This window comes from Ascaphus truei, chromosome 12 (genome assembly GCF_040206685.1).
Source record: "Ascaphus truei isolate aAscTru1 chromosome 12, aAscTru1.hap1, whole genome shotgun sequence".
Lineage (NCBI taxonomy): Eukaryota > Metazoa > Chordata > Amphibia > Anura > Ascaphidae > Ascaphus > Ascaphus truei.
Window position 1 is genome coordinate 33950875 of NC_134494.1, and position 14566 is coordinate 33965440.

At 46.7% G+C, this 14566-nt stretch overlaps 1 protein-coding gene across 7 annotated transcripts in view; it reads left to right on the forward strand.

The window, feature by feature from the left end:
- Positions 1 to 14566, forward strand: part of LUZP2 (leucine zipper protein 2) — a 304222-nt gene that overhangs the window by 124982 nt on the left and 164674 nt on the right. Inside the window, exon 1 of one of the 7 annotated variants that reach the window (XM_075567273.1) lies at positions 4187 to 4275. The exons of 3 other annotated variants lie outside the window; for them this stretch is intronic. The gene's annotated coding sequence lies outside the window, so the exon portion shown is untranslated. 3 more of the 7 variants (XM_075567276.1, XM_075567279.1, XM_075567277.1) reach the window with 3 other exon arrangements.

The following is a 14566-nucleotide window of genomic DNA, read 5'->3' on the forward strand; positions in this document are numbered from 1 at the left end:
AATAGTATTCAATGAATGAGAGAGAGAAAGAATACCCCAATAGGGTAGTACGTCCCAAATAAGAATACTGCGCAAATAATGATAATAGTAGCAATTTCAACTCACATTTTAACAATGTATCATAGACATTTTGAGAGGACCCGCTGATCAATAATTCTATGCCGGTTCCTGCACGGCTCCGTCTCTCCGTCTCTCCGCACCCGTTGCAGTCAGTCACGTCAAAGGTCCTGGCGGAAGGAGCGTCTGTAGTCAGTCGAGCTGCCAGCACTTGGATACGGAGTCCTCAGAGGCACAAGGTCCCAAGGTACTTGATTATTCTGAAAATCTTTTATATGGATTCGGCACTAGAACACGTATACCACTAAACTTTTCATTTGGATATGAAAGTACTGGTACTGTGGCAGGTTTAGATATGAATGTGCTGGTGCTGTGGCAGGTGTGCTTATAAAAGTACTGGTACTGTGGCAGGTTTAGATATAAAAGTACTGGTACTGTGGCAGGTTTAGATATGAATGTGCTGGTGCTGTGGCAGGTGTGCTTATAAAAGTACTGGTACTGTGGCAGGTTTAGATATAAAAGTACTGCTACTGTGGCAGGTTTGGATATAAAAGTACTGGTACTGTGGCAGGTTTGGATATAAAAGTATTGGTACTGTGGCAGGTTTGGATATAAAAGTATTGGTACTGGCAGGTTTGGATATAAAAGTATTGGTACTGTGGCAGGTTTGGATATAAAAGTATTGGTACTGGCAGGTTTGGATATAAAAGTACTGGTACTGTGGCAGGTTTGGATATAAAAGTATTGGTACTGTGGCAGGTTTGGATATAAAAGTATTGGTACTGGCAGGTTTGGATATAAAAGTAATGCTTCTGGGGCAGGTTTTGCTTAGAAAAGTACTGGTACTGTGGCAAGTTTAGATATAAAAGTACTGGTACTGTGGCAGGTTTGGATATAAAAGTACTGGTACTGTGGCAGGTTTGGATATTAAAGTATTGGTACTGTGGCAGGTTTGGATATTAAAGTATTGGTACTGTGGCAGGTTTGGATATAAAAGTACTGGTTCTGGGGCAGGTTTTGCTTAGAAAAGTACAGGTTGTTTGCCTGATCGTATTTTCGTCTGCATGAACGACTTTGAGTGCTGTGTGAATTTTGAGCCAGCAGGGGGCGCATGGGCTCGTGCATGTGCCTGATCGCTTTTTCATCTCCATCAAGGACCTTTAGTGCTTTGAGAATTTCGAGCCAGCGGGGATGCGTGTGCCTGATCGTGACACATTTTCGTCTCCGTGAAGGAGTTTTAGTCCGATGAGAATTTAGGTAGGTGCCCGCAAAGAAAACAGGAAATACGTATTTCAAAGGCGCCAGATGGTAAAGGATATATATCACACCAGTTGGAGGGCCAGGATAGGGCTCCGAACGAATGGGTTGTGCAGAAGCTCCTGCACAACCCATTCGTCCGGCGCCGTATCCTGGCCCTCCAACTGGTGTGATATATATCCTTTACCATCTGGCGCCTTTGAAATACGTATTTCTTGTTTTCTTTTCACCATTCTGACCAGGGGGTCAGTTTTAGTATTTTAGGCAGCCCCTTATGTGAGGCTTACATTCCCATATAAGGTTTCATATTGTGTTCTCTGTCTATCTAGTCAGCGCTACCTGTTCTGTGTTCTTGCCCGCAAAGAAGTTTCCCTTTTAAAAAAAAAACAACTATGAAAACACAAAACATCATATTAGCATTACACCCAGTTAATCGATGATTATACAGCAAGTAAGTTAACACAAGGATAAAAGCTAATGCAGTGACAGAGGGTGGGTAAGGTGTATACAAATACTCTGTTTCAAGAGCAAAGAATCGCTGTAGCAGATAAGCCGACATACAGTATATTTCATGTCATCAGCATCACAATCTATTAGGGGGAGTTTTGGGGGTCCTCCTTGTTCCTGTTGCACCCTGCACATAGTAATGTATTCTTTCTTGCTTTTGAGTGCTGTCTATCACTTTTTTGCTCAAACACATAGGAGATACCGGCGCCCCATAACCGGGCCTTTATCTCAGGAAGCAGAGGGCCCCCCGGACCTCAAATCAACACGGTTCTGCTCCGGAGACCCCTGCTACAATACACTAGTATTACATTTTCTATTAAAAATGTTTGATCTCTGGCGATATTTGCGGAGGGAGAGGCGGCTCTCTCTCTGCCCTTTTCAGAGATTCGATCATCACATCGCCAGCTACTCCCCCGTTTTGCAAATGTTGCTATCACAGGTATTCTGGGCTTTCTGCATATCGTGATAGCAACGCTGTCAAAACTGGCAATTTAAACAGCCCGGCGATTTTTTTTCCGGCACTTAGTTCATAGGCCCCTTAGTGTGACAACAGAAGATGCAGTACTTTTACTTTATTTGTAATCATTGTACATACTGTAATTGATTTACTTTGCAGCAAACGTAGCCTTGGAGATCTGAGAGAAGCCACAGATATCTGAGCATGTAAAGAAGTTATGTTATTAAAGAAACGCCAATGTGTACAGCAAAAATGACAGCGTGGAAGCAAAAAGAAGTGACTAATTCTCTGCCACACACAAATTAAAATATAGCCAATGTTTTACATCATTCATGCCTCTCATTGTAAACATTTCGGTGCCCTGCCATGCATTATAAAGAAGGTTTTTATAACACTACGGGGGTTACTTTTACCAGAAGCTATACTAGCAATATAAAAGCAGATTTTTCTGTAGCATTGATAATAAGCACATCATATTCCTTGCTAGTCTATGTTTCATGAGCACATGATGTCTCTTTCTGTTTTTCTGTCATAAAAGCATTTTTTTTTTGCCTTGCAAATACTTCTCACAAGCGGTATATTTTAGCTTTTAGTTCACAGGGAAAGGAGGATATTTTTCCTTTGCTGTCAATAACAGTTTCTTAATCTGAGCTGAGGTCGATGGAGCCAGGGTTTATTACACTTGCCTTGAAATTATTGTGGCTACAGTGAATAGGGCAATTAAGGAAACGAATGAAGAGTGGTGTGGTATCTCTCTTATTCAGTGCTAAATGGACCAACAGCTTGATATACATAAACATAGAATTTAAGGAAAGATACATTTGGAAATCAATCATTCTTCCTACTCTGCCCATTTTGCTACTTATTCTGAGATTTCAAATCCTTTTAGATCAATTACATTCTTACACATTTAGTCAAAAAATAACAAAGGAGGGAGAGGGAGTAGGGCCTATGATACCTTTTTATTGAACCAGCAAGTAGTTGAAATGTCACAAGCTTTCGCACCTCTCAGGGTCCTTCATCGGGTATAGCGGACAGAGGAAAGAGAGAATATTATATACAAGGGAAGAGGGATATGTGGTTGCAATGGATGTTGACAGGAAGTGGGAATAATAAGATAAGATGGAAACTGGTATCGTACCCCTTATTCCCTCTCCTGCCTTTGTTATTTTACTACATGGAAGAAAGGATCAACGTGACTACTCGCCTTTCTTTGCCTTTCATACTTAGGAAATCCTTATTCCTTCAGATAGCCAACGGTATTGCAACCCATAGGATGCCTCCGCGAATGATATGGCGCGATAGCCTTGCCCACTGCTCATGCTCGGCTGACTCAAAACAATGGCCACTTCTCCCACTGGCTCATGTTGTATGTCCCAGTGTTGCAATAATGTTGGCTACATCTGTATATGAAGAATGTACTTACTGTACTCGTCTCCACCACCTCTATTGGGAGGGTATTCAATAAACTATAGTAGAACAGGAAATGGCGTGCTTGCCTTCCATTACATTCAAGTGTCCATTGTAAAGGTCACTTCATTTTACTTATGGTTCTTGAAACATTTAAAGATGCAAGTACATTATGGCCTTACCCCTTTGGATGTGTTATGAAATACCCTGAACGGCAATACTCCGGAGGTCATATGAAGTACAATTTTATATGTAACCCCCTCTGTCTGATACCAGCAGAGGACATGACCCCTTTAAGAATGACATTCCACTGGACCATGTGACTGTGCTTAGCCAGTGGAATGACAGTTGGTGACAGTTGGAAAGGGATTGCTGAAGGGACTGGGGTGGCAGCTTGTTTTGATATGGCGAGGCTGCTGCAGAACACTCTGCAAGGGCCTGACCGATCCATTGAGTGAGGAAACTGGTGGATTTTGCTGGCCAGTACAAAGTACAGTGACACCTCAGGGAGCACTGCAACAGCTAACCGGAGAAATATCAGGATTTAACAGAGAGAGGAAAGAGATCCCCTCTGCATTGAAACACAGGTTATGTTTTCAAATAATTAACTGTAAGAAGCTGCATCTGTTTAAATCCAGAGCTCCAATGAAAGGTTATTGTACAAATACCCTGTCAGATCCACGGCATGTGAACTAGTATGCAGTGACTGTAAAATATATAAAGACTGAGGCACAGCGTTAGTGATTTGTTTTAGTAGGATTGCAGAAATACTGTGTGGTTTTGTGGTAGCCCTTTGTACAGTATGTATCCCTGTTCAAAATGAAAGATAAAGTAACAACGTTTGTTATAATTCCTTACGGTTTTGTGGTGTCTAATTACTCCTGCTTCCTACTTTGTGTACCACCCACTATGAGTTAAACCCCACGTTACGAAATTCAGGACCCCACTTCAGTGACAGGTTCTATAGTCTTAGGTAAAGTAAAGAGGGGTTCCATATAAATGTTAGTTTTCTAGGGGGAAGATCATATTTACTGCTCCATGGGAAGGGTGAACAGGATTGGAATGGAAGTGGAGCCCCCACAAATTCCGGTCATGATATCGGGGGGCTTGCCCACAGCCATGTTATGGCCAAGCGATCATATGTTTGGGATCCGTGGTTGCCCAAGATGCTTCTGGTCTTGTGACACTCAAAGGAGTAAAAAAAAGTGTAGATTTCTTTCATATTACAAGAACCTCAGAAAATCCTATTATAGTCTTGAAGCATGCTCAATCAATATTATTGTAGAAATTGGATGATATAAATTGAATCAGTTGTGTAACATTGCTTGGATACCTTGTTACGTTATGCATACTGTACCTTGGTAACTGCATAATCATATCACTCAGTTAAGCACTATATACTGTATGCGTTGGAAATCGCTTCCTACAGATCAGGAGCCAACTGCCCTATGGGGTAGAGATGGACGATTGTACTCAGGCATGGATCATTTTTGGGACAATGGTTTATCAAAATCAGTTTTTGGTTTTCAAACAGTGAATTTCAAACAAATAGCTCAGAAATAGTTTGGCAGGCTGTTATATATACAAAATTAAGACAATTTCTGGCAATATAATGCTACTGGAATACCCTTTTTCAATACAACAAAATTAATTCTCATTTTTTTTTTTAAACCCCAGAAAACAAAATATACTACTGTTTAATTAACAATATCCCACCTTGGCTTTCCTGGATAAAATAACATTAAATTACCAGTAGCATTAGACCAGAGCAATAATACGAAATATTTAATTTCCCAAATTAGTTTGTAAGATCTTGGACTTTTTTAATAGTAACTTTCAACTATTTCAAAGCAATTAAAACCCTAGAGATATATAGATATGCAGCATTGCACTCAAATGCTAAATAAATCGTTTTCAAACAGAATTGACATAATTGCCATAGTAAAGCAACCTTTATGAAAATATTAACTTCTTCATTACCTAGGTGAAGGAAAGTACCATATTTATTAAGCAATCTTCTACCATAAGATTGTGAGGATTCTGGAGTCACGCCGCTCACGGCGTGCTCCTCACTTACCTGCAGCTCCGTCTGGGTCTCCCGCGGCGCACGTGGACTCCGGAGGCAAGCCGCCGACAGCTGTTCCTCCTATGCGCGCGCGCGCACGTCTTCCTCTCTCTTCTGCTCTCGGAGCAGGGCGTGGGTCCGCGCACGCAGCCGATGGCACTGATTCACGGAGGCGCGGCCACACGGAGGCGCTCCCGCCTCTTAAAGGCACAACACCTCTTTTGATGGCCATCACCAAATACAGTCAGGCTGCTGGGCTTTATGGCTCCTCCCCTGGGACTCCTTCTGGACCTATACCTGCTGTAACCTGGCCTTTCCACACACCTCCACCTTGCTGCGCTGCTATTGGATCCTCTCTCTTATATATACCTTGCAGAGTCACTGACTCGTTGGCTGAGCATAGAACCAGTTGTTCTCACCTCTCTCTGCCTCCTTATTCTATTTCGCAGACTTCCTCGTGAACTGAACCGGCTTCCGCTACGTCTTCCTGTACCTCTGGCATCCCGAACTCGGCATACGGCTACACGACTCTCCGCACCTCTGGCATCCCGATCCTGGCTTATGGTAAACGACAACGTCCCTCTCTCTAACCCCGGACTTGGCTACGGCCTCTCTACCTACCGTACCTCTCCTACCCCGATCCGGAATCCCAGACCACTCTTCAATCAAGACGTGTCCTCGTGGCTGTGGGTGGCGTTATTTCCTATCCCACCTCAGCACCGCGGTCCCGTCTCGTTTGTGGTGAGCACATCCTTACATTATGCTCAGCCCAACAAACATGGACCCCGCTGAGGTGGAGTGCACTTTAAACGCCCATACTGCTCTGTTTTCCAGACTAGAGACTTATTTAGACCAAGCAGATAAACGGACGGATACGTTGCAGCAAAGCGTCCATGCCCTTACTCTTCAGGTCCGAGCCCTCACTCAGCAACCTTCACCCGTGGCAGCTCCTGTACCGGCTAGTCCTGCTCCGACACCTCCGTCTGCCCCGGAACCACAAATTCCACCTCCCAGACACTATGCGGGGGATCCCCAAGGATGCCGGGGTTTCATTAACCAATGTCTCGTCCAATTTCGTCTCTCTCCCTCTCGCTTTGTGTCTTCTGTCTCCAGGGTTGGCTACATCTACTCCCTTCTCACCGACCAGGCACTGGCGTGGGCCTCCCCCATTTGGGAACAACAGGGTGCTATCACACAGGACATCGATCTCTTCGTCGAGGAATTCCGAAGAGTCTTCGATACTCCCGCACGGAGGTTAACGGCAGCTTCTGCTCTTCACCACATAACCCAGGGAGATCGTTCGGTTGCCGTGTATGCAGTGGAGTTCCGCACTCTTGCTGCTGAGACAGGTTGGAATAATGAGGCCCTATCTTCTGCATTCTGGCAAGGTCTGTCTGAAACCCTAAAGGATGAGCTTGCCGCGCGAGATCGTCCCACTAACCTGGAGGAGTTGATCGCTCTGTCCATTCGTGTGGATCAGCGTCTGCTGGAGCGGAGATACGAGCGTTCTCATTACCGTCAACGGGTTTCAAGAACTCTTGCTCCCTCCTTCGTGGCTCCGTTACCTCCTTCCGGGGACATTCCAGAACCCATGCAGTTGGGAGGCAACAGGCTGTCTCCTGCTGAGAAACAGCGTCGGCGCAAGGCCGGTCTTTGCATGTACTGTGGCAATTCCGGTCACGCTGTACCCCAGTGTCCTCACAAACCGGGAAACGCCAGCTCCCAATGAGATCCCGGAGAGTTTCGTTGGGAATATTGACACTTTCTCCCATCGTCCAGAACATCCTTCCCACCAGGATAATCTTGCCCATTACACTTTCTGGAGAGGGGTTTCACACTCAGGCACGAGCGTTCATTGACTCCGGTTCTGCAGGTAATTTCATTGATGAGACTTTTGCTAGATTGAACAATATCCCTTTGATCAACAGGAGGACGCCGGTAGGACTGGAGGCCATTGATGGTCGACCGCTTAAACCAGCATTTATCACGCTACAGACGGTGCCTCTTCTACTGCAGTTCGTCAACGTCCATACGGAGATCATTACCCTCGATGTAATCCACACTCCTTCTGCTGAGCTGATTTTGGGTCTTCCTTGGCTTCAACTTCATAATCCTCGCATCGACTGGATGGATCAGGAACCCATCCAGTGGGCTCCTTCTTGTGCCAAGACATGTACCCAGATTTTCCAGAGGATTGGTGGATTGTCTACCCTATCTGAGAAGATTAACTCCTTACCCTCTGTGTACTGGGAATACCGTGATGTATTCGACAAGGCACGTTCCGAGGTTCTACCTCCGCACCGTTCTTTTGATTGTCCTATTGACCTACTTCCGGGCGCACCTCTTCCCAGGGCAAGATCCTATCCTCTCTCTCTCCCAGAGACAAGGGCCATGAACACTTACATTGCTGAGAACTTAGAGAGGGGTTTCATCAGAAAATCGTCTTCCCCGGTCGGAGCAGGCTTCTTCTTTGTCAAGAAAAAGGACGGTTCTCTCCGCCCATGCATAGACTACCGGGGTTTGAATAATATCACTCGTAAAAATCGCTACCCTCTGCCTTTGATTCCGGAACTCTTCGACCGTCTCCAGGGAGCAACTATCTTTTCTAAGCTGGATCTAAGAGGTGCCTACAATTTAGTAAGGATACGAGAGGGGGACGAGTGGAAGACTGCTTTTAACACCCATGACGGCCACTACGAATATCTGGTTATGCCGTTCGGTTTGTGCAACGCACCAGCAGTTTTCCAGGATTTTGTCAACGAGATTTTTCGGGACATTCTGAACTCATTTCTTATTGTTTACTTGGATGACATCCTCATTTTTTCTAAATCCACTCAAGAACACATCAAACATGTTCAACAAGTACTGTTACGTCTTCGGGAGAACCATCTTTTTGCGAAGCTGGAGAAATGTCAGTTCCACCTCAAATCAGTGGCATTTTTGGGTTACGTCATCTCGGACTCCGGTTTCAATATGGATCCAGAAAAACTTAAGGCTATTCTGGACTGGCCTCGTCCGACTACTCTTAGAGCCGTGCAACGCTTTTTAGGTTTTGCAAACTATTATCGACGTTTCATCCGTAATTTTTCGTCCACCGTATCTCCCATAACTGCCCTCACCAAGAAGGGTGCAGATCCTTCATCTTGGTCGGAGACCGCCATTAGGGCGTTTGATCTGCTAAAGAGGGCTTTTGTGTCTGCTCCCATCCTCACCCACCCAGATCCTAAACTCCCATTTACCTTGGAGGTGGATGCATCGGACATTGGGGCTGGGGCTGTTCTGTCCCAGAGAACATCTCCCTTAGCCAGACTGCACCCATGTGCGTTTTTCTCGAAGAGATTTTCGTCCGCTGAACGGAATTATGATGTCGGGAATAGAGAGCTTTTGGTGATCAAGTTGGCTTTAGAGGAGTGGAGACATTTCTTAGAGGGTACTGAGACACCCATTACCATTCTGACGGATCATAAGAATCTCCTCTACCTAGAAGGGGCACGGCGTTTGAACGCTCGACAAGCCCGCTGGGCTTTGTTTTTTTTCACGATTTAATTTTCTCATCTCCTTCATTCCTGGCTCCAAGAATCTAAAGGCGGACGCCCTATCGCGACAGTTCCTGGCGGAGGACAGGTCTGAAGAGCAACTTGAGTCTATTATTCCTTCTAGTTGTATCCTGTCCGCTAATTCGTTTGATATCATGGGCAAGATTCAATCCGAACAGTCACGGACTCCTGAGGGACTCAAGGTTCCGGAGGGAAGACTCTACACGGCACCTCAACACCGCAAGAAGGTTCTCGAGTGGTGTCATTCCTCTAAATCAGCAGGACACCCAGGGATACGGAAGACCAACGACCTGGTTCAACGTACCTTCTGGTGGCCAGAGAGGGCTAAAGATGTGGAGGAGTTTGTCAAAGCGTGTAGTATTTGCGCTCGCAACAAGGTACCTCGGGTCAGACCTGCTGGGCTTCTGCTACCTTTACCCATTCCAGACCGTCCCTGGAACCATATTTCTATGGACTTCATTGTAGAGCTTCCAGAATCCAAAGGAAAAAATACGATTCTGGTGGTCATCGATCGTTTTTCCAAACAGTCGCACCTTGTTCCTTTGAGGGGTCTACCGAATTCCTCCAGGCTGGCAGATGTCTTCATTCAGGAGATTTTTCGTCTTCACGGAGTACCTTCTACCATTGTCTCGGATCGTGGGTCTCAATTCGTGTCGAGGTTTTGGCGTGCCTTTTCCCAGAAGTTGGGGATTTCGCTTCAGTTCTCTTCTGGGTACCATCCACAGACCAATGGGCAGACGGAGAGGGCCAACCAAAACCTGGAACAATACCTTCGATGTTTTATAACTGATACACAGGAGGACTGGGTGGATCTGCTTCCATGGGCCGAGTTTGCTCTGAACTCTCTTCGCAATGATTCTACCCAAGAATCTCCATTCTTTATAAATTTTGGATTTCATCCGTCTCGGTCACCTTTCTCTTCTCTCTCCTCAGGGGTGCCAGCAGTGGACAAGCACGTCTCTCGCCTGAAGGTCTTATGGTCCAAGATTCAGGAGAACTTAAGGGTGGCTACAGGGAGACAGAAGCTCCAGGCTGATCGACTTCGACGCCAAGTGCCGGAGTTCGCCCCAGGAGACAGGGTATGGCTCTCGTCCAGGAATATCCGTTTGAAGGTTCCTACCATGAAGCTCGCTCCCAAGTTCCTCGGTCCCTTTACCATAGTTAGGAGGATTAATCCTGTGGCTTACGAGCTACGTCTTCCACCTTCTATGAAGATACCTTCGGTCTTCCATGTGTCCTTACTTAAACCAGTGTTTCGGAGTCCTCGCTTTTCCAAAAATACTTCTTCTCCACGTCCGATTATGATTCAAGGTCAACAGGAATACGAGGTGCAGTTTGTCCTGGATTCTAGAATTTCAAGAGGAGGAGTACAATACTTGGTTCACTGGAAGGGGTTCGGACCAGAGGAACGTTCATGGATTCCTCACCGGGATCTTCACGCACCTCGTCTTCTACAGGCTTTTCATCGCAAGAATCCCTCCAAGCCTTATCATGGTCGCCCGGAGGTCGCCCCTGAAGGGGGGGGTACTGTGAGGATTCTGGAGTCACGCCGCTCACGGCGTGCTCCTCACTTACCTGCAGCTCCGTCTGGGTCTCCCGCGGCGCACGTGGACTCCGGAGGCAAGCCGCCGACAGCTGTTCCTCCTATGCGCGCGCGCGCGCACGTCTTCCTCTCTCTTCTGCTCTCGGAGCAGGGCGTGGGTCCGCGCACGCAGCCGATGGCACTGATTCACGGAGGCGCGGCCACACGGAGGCGCTCCCGCCTCTTAAAGGCACAACACCTCTTTTGATGGCCATCACCAAATACAGTCAGGCTGCTGGGCTTTATGGCTCCTCCCCTGGGACTCCTTCTGGACCTATACCTGCTGTAACCTGGCCTTTCCACACACCTCCACCTTGCTGCGCTGCTATTGGATCCTCTCTCTTATATATACCTTGCAGAGTCACTGACTCGTTGGCTGAGCATAGAACCAGTTGTTCTCATCTCTCTCTGCCTCCTTATTCTATTTCGCAGACTTCCTTGTGAACTGAACCGGCTTCCGCTACGTCTTCCTGTACCTCTGGCATCCCGAACTCGGCATACGGCTACATGACTCTCCGCACCTCTGGCATCCTGATCCTGGCTTACGGTAAACGACAACGTCCCTCTCTCTAACCCCGGACTTGGCTACGGCCTCTCTACCTACCGTACCTCTCCTACCCCGATCCGGAATCCCAGACCACTCTTCAATCAAGACGTGCCCTCGTGGCTGTGGGTGGCGTTATTTCCTATCCCACCTCAGCACCGCGGTCCCGTCTCGTTTGTGGTGAGCACATCCTTACAAAGATACCTTTTGGTGCTGGAATATTCCCTTACAGTCTATACAGGTAATTTTCTTACATTTGATGCAAACTGAAAATGGAGAAATGCATCAAAACCAACTTCTATTCGCACTTTCTGCCCCACAGAGTTAATTTCCAACCCTTAAAATAAATGTTCTCTATGTAACATTAAAAATAATGTATGTTCTTACATAGTAACTAAAATAGGTACTGTACTTTTACTCCTGTTTTGGTCCTAAAAAGGTTGTTTGTTTTGGACTTTATCTTAGCTTTGATTTTTCTAAAACATGATCTGTTTGGTTTCAGAAATGTTATTTTCCACACTTTGATTAATAAAAAAATAAAAATAAGAAGGGAAGTGCTAAAATATTATGAGAAGAAGGAGCACACAGGAGACTTGTTTTGAGTTTGATAAAAACTTCAATAAAGTATTCACAGCATCAGAGCTAATAAAGGTAACGTTTCAGGAGTAATGTGTCCCTTCCTCAGACCAAACACCTGTGTGCTCCTTCTTCTCCTCTATTTTGTGCCTACTATCAGGTCCAGCTTTGAGACGCCGGGACCATTGGGAGGTAAGCACCAGAAGCAGAATAATACTTGTATACTTTCTATAAACAGTGGTGTGCCTTTTATACTTACTATTGCTCCTAAAATATTATAAGAAATCATAACAAAATGCTTAACCAATGTAAATACATCATAAAACTATCAGGGAACGGCTAGGAGATGCGTGCCGCGGTGATAACAGGAGATGGTTTTGGGGAAAATAAATGTAGGCTTTTATTTTGCCATATACAAAAATCCAGGCCTTCTCCTCAGCCCCCGATGCAGGAAAAACGGGAGAGCAAGATAAAAGTTAGGGCTCTCCTAGGCCGAAGTTCAGTTCCCCAGCGAATTGGAGTCCATATAGGTCATCACCCCCTGGTGTCCCTAGCTGTCAAGGACCCGCACGTGTGGTCTGTACTCAGACCACAGAGAGACCCAGACTGCAGGAAGATCCAGGCTTTTGAACCCTCCTAATGAGCCAGGTGAAAGCTGGTTAATTACCTCTGCCTGCTCTCGGGCTGAGATTAACCAGCTCACTGCTGGACTCAGTAGCTACACATGTTTTCCCTGCATGGCTATTAAACAGAGAAACTAATCTCTCACATTCCTCCCCTGTTTATGGGTAGCTAGGGCTACTTGCGGCAGAAACCCGTCACTCGACTCCCTCTCGAGAAATAATTGTAGGTCAAAAAAGGACAGTGGAGGGACAGATAGCCCCCAGTTAACCAGGGAATGGAGTATTCTCTTTTTTCTTCCTTAACTTCCCGTCAATCAAGTTCTCAAACATCCGCTTAATTCCTCCGCTCTCTTCCACATAGTCGGACAGTTCTGTTGTCTTCCGACGACACCCGAGAATCTAGGTTTCTTTGCTTTTATCTTGAGGCAAAGAGAGGGCGGTGAGAATGGAGACTGTTCATGGCCGATGCGGAAGTTCATTGCTTCTCCTTTTCAACATTAGAACATTCTGCCTCATGGTTTTCAAGGTTTTCCTTAGTATAAAGTCTTTTCTCAAGGTGATTTTCACTCCTACCAGTAATTTTGGTTTTTCGCCTTTGGGGCAATAATCTGGTACTCAAGAAATGAAGTACAGAGGCTTGCTACCTCTTTATCAGTTCATGACCACAATGTGTAGTTGTGGTTGAAGAGGACACCAATGACAACGTCCTTGTAGCCTGTTCACTTATAGCGTGTCTCTTCAAGTACTCACTTTAGTTGTTCAAACCCCTGTTCTCCATGATGTGCTTACTGTATCTTCTTCATCCCTTCAGAGGACTTCTTGCTCAAGCCCATCTTTCTTCTACTGGAAATGTGACTTTATCCAAAGCTTTTGTAACCTTAGGGTACATAAAAACATTGCTTGTCTGGTTGTTAATCTCAAATCAGCAGTACATTGTGTAACACTCATGTACCCTGTTGTATAGCAAATATATATATATATATATATATATATATATATATAGTGCTCGACAAATAATGATAACAAGTCGCCCGTTGCGAGTGGATTTAGGCAGCTGGCGACCCGTGCTGCAGCTCAATGAATTCCCCTGCTCGTGCCAATTTTTTTTTTTTTTTTTAAATAAATAAATAAATAATCCCCCTCCCTGATTGGGTTAAAAAAAAAAGTTAAAAAAAATGGCGGCAAATCCTGTGGTCTGGTCCCGGCGCGTGCACAGGGCAAGCAGAGTGTCCTGCCATTTGCGCTGCCTGTTCCCCCCAGCAACCCAGAATCCCCCGCACCCTCACCCCCCCCCCCGCTCCCCACGTGGGACTGAGGGTGAAGCCCAAAACAAGCGCCGCGCGCAATTTAGCCCCCTCCGCTCCCTCCCCCCTCCGCTCCCTCCCCCCTCCGCTCCCTACGTGGGACGGAGGGGGAAGCCCAAAGCAAGCCCCGCGCGCAACCCACGTGGAACGGAGGGGGAAGCGCCAACCCAGCTTCCCCCGTGCGCGCCTCCTGCGCATGATCTCCCCCTAATCATCTGCCCCCGATCCCATCTTGGTGTTCGGGGAGCGTGCTTCGGGGGGGGGAGGGGCCTGCTGCCGTGCGGAGGGGCCTGCTGCCGTGCGGAGGGGCCTGCTGCCTTAAGGAGGGGCCTGCTGCCTTAAGGAGGGACCTGCTGCCGTGCGGAGGGGCCTGCTGCCTTAAGGAGGGACCTGCTGCCGTGCGGAGGGGCCTGCTGCCTTAAGGAGGGACCTGCTGCCGTGCGGAGGGGCCTGCTGCCTTAAGGAGGGACCTGCTGCCGTGCGGAGGGGCCTGCTGCCTTAAGGAGGGGCCTGCTGCCGTGCGGAGGGGCCTGCTGCCGTGCGGAGGGGCCTGCTGCCGCGTGCGACCCGGTGAGTGTGTGTGTGTGTGTGTGTGAGTGCCAGAGTGAGTGTCTGTGTCTGTCTGTG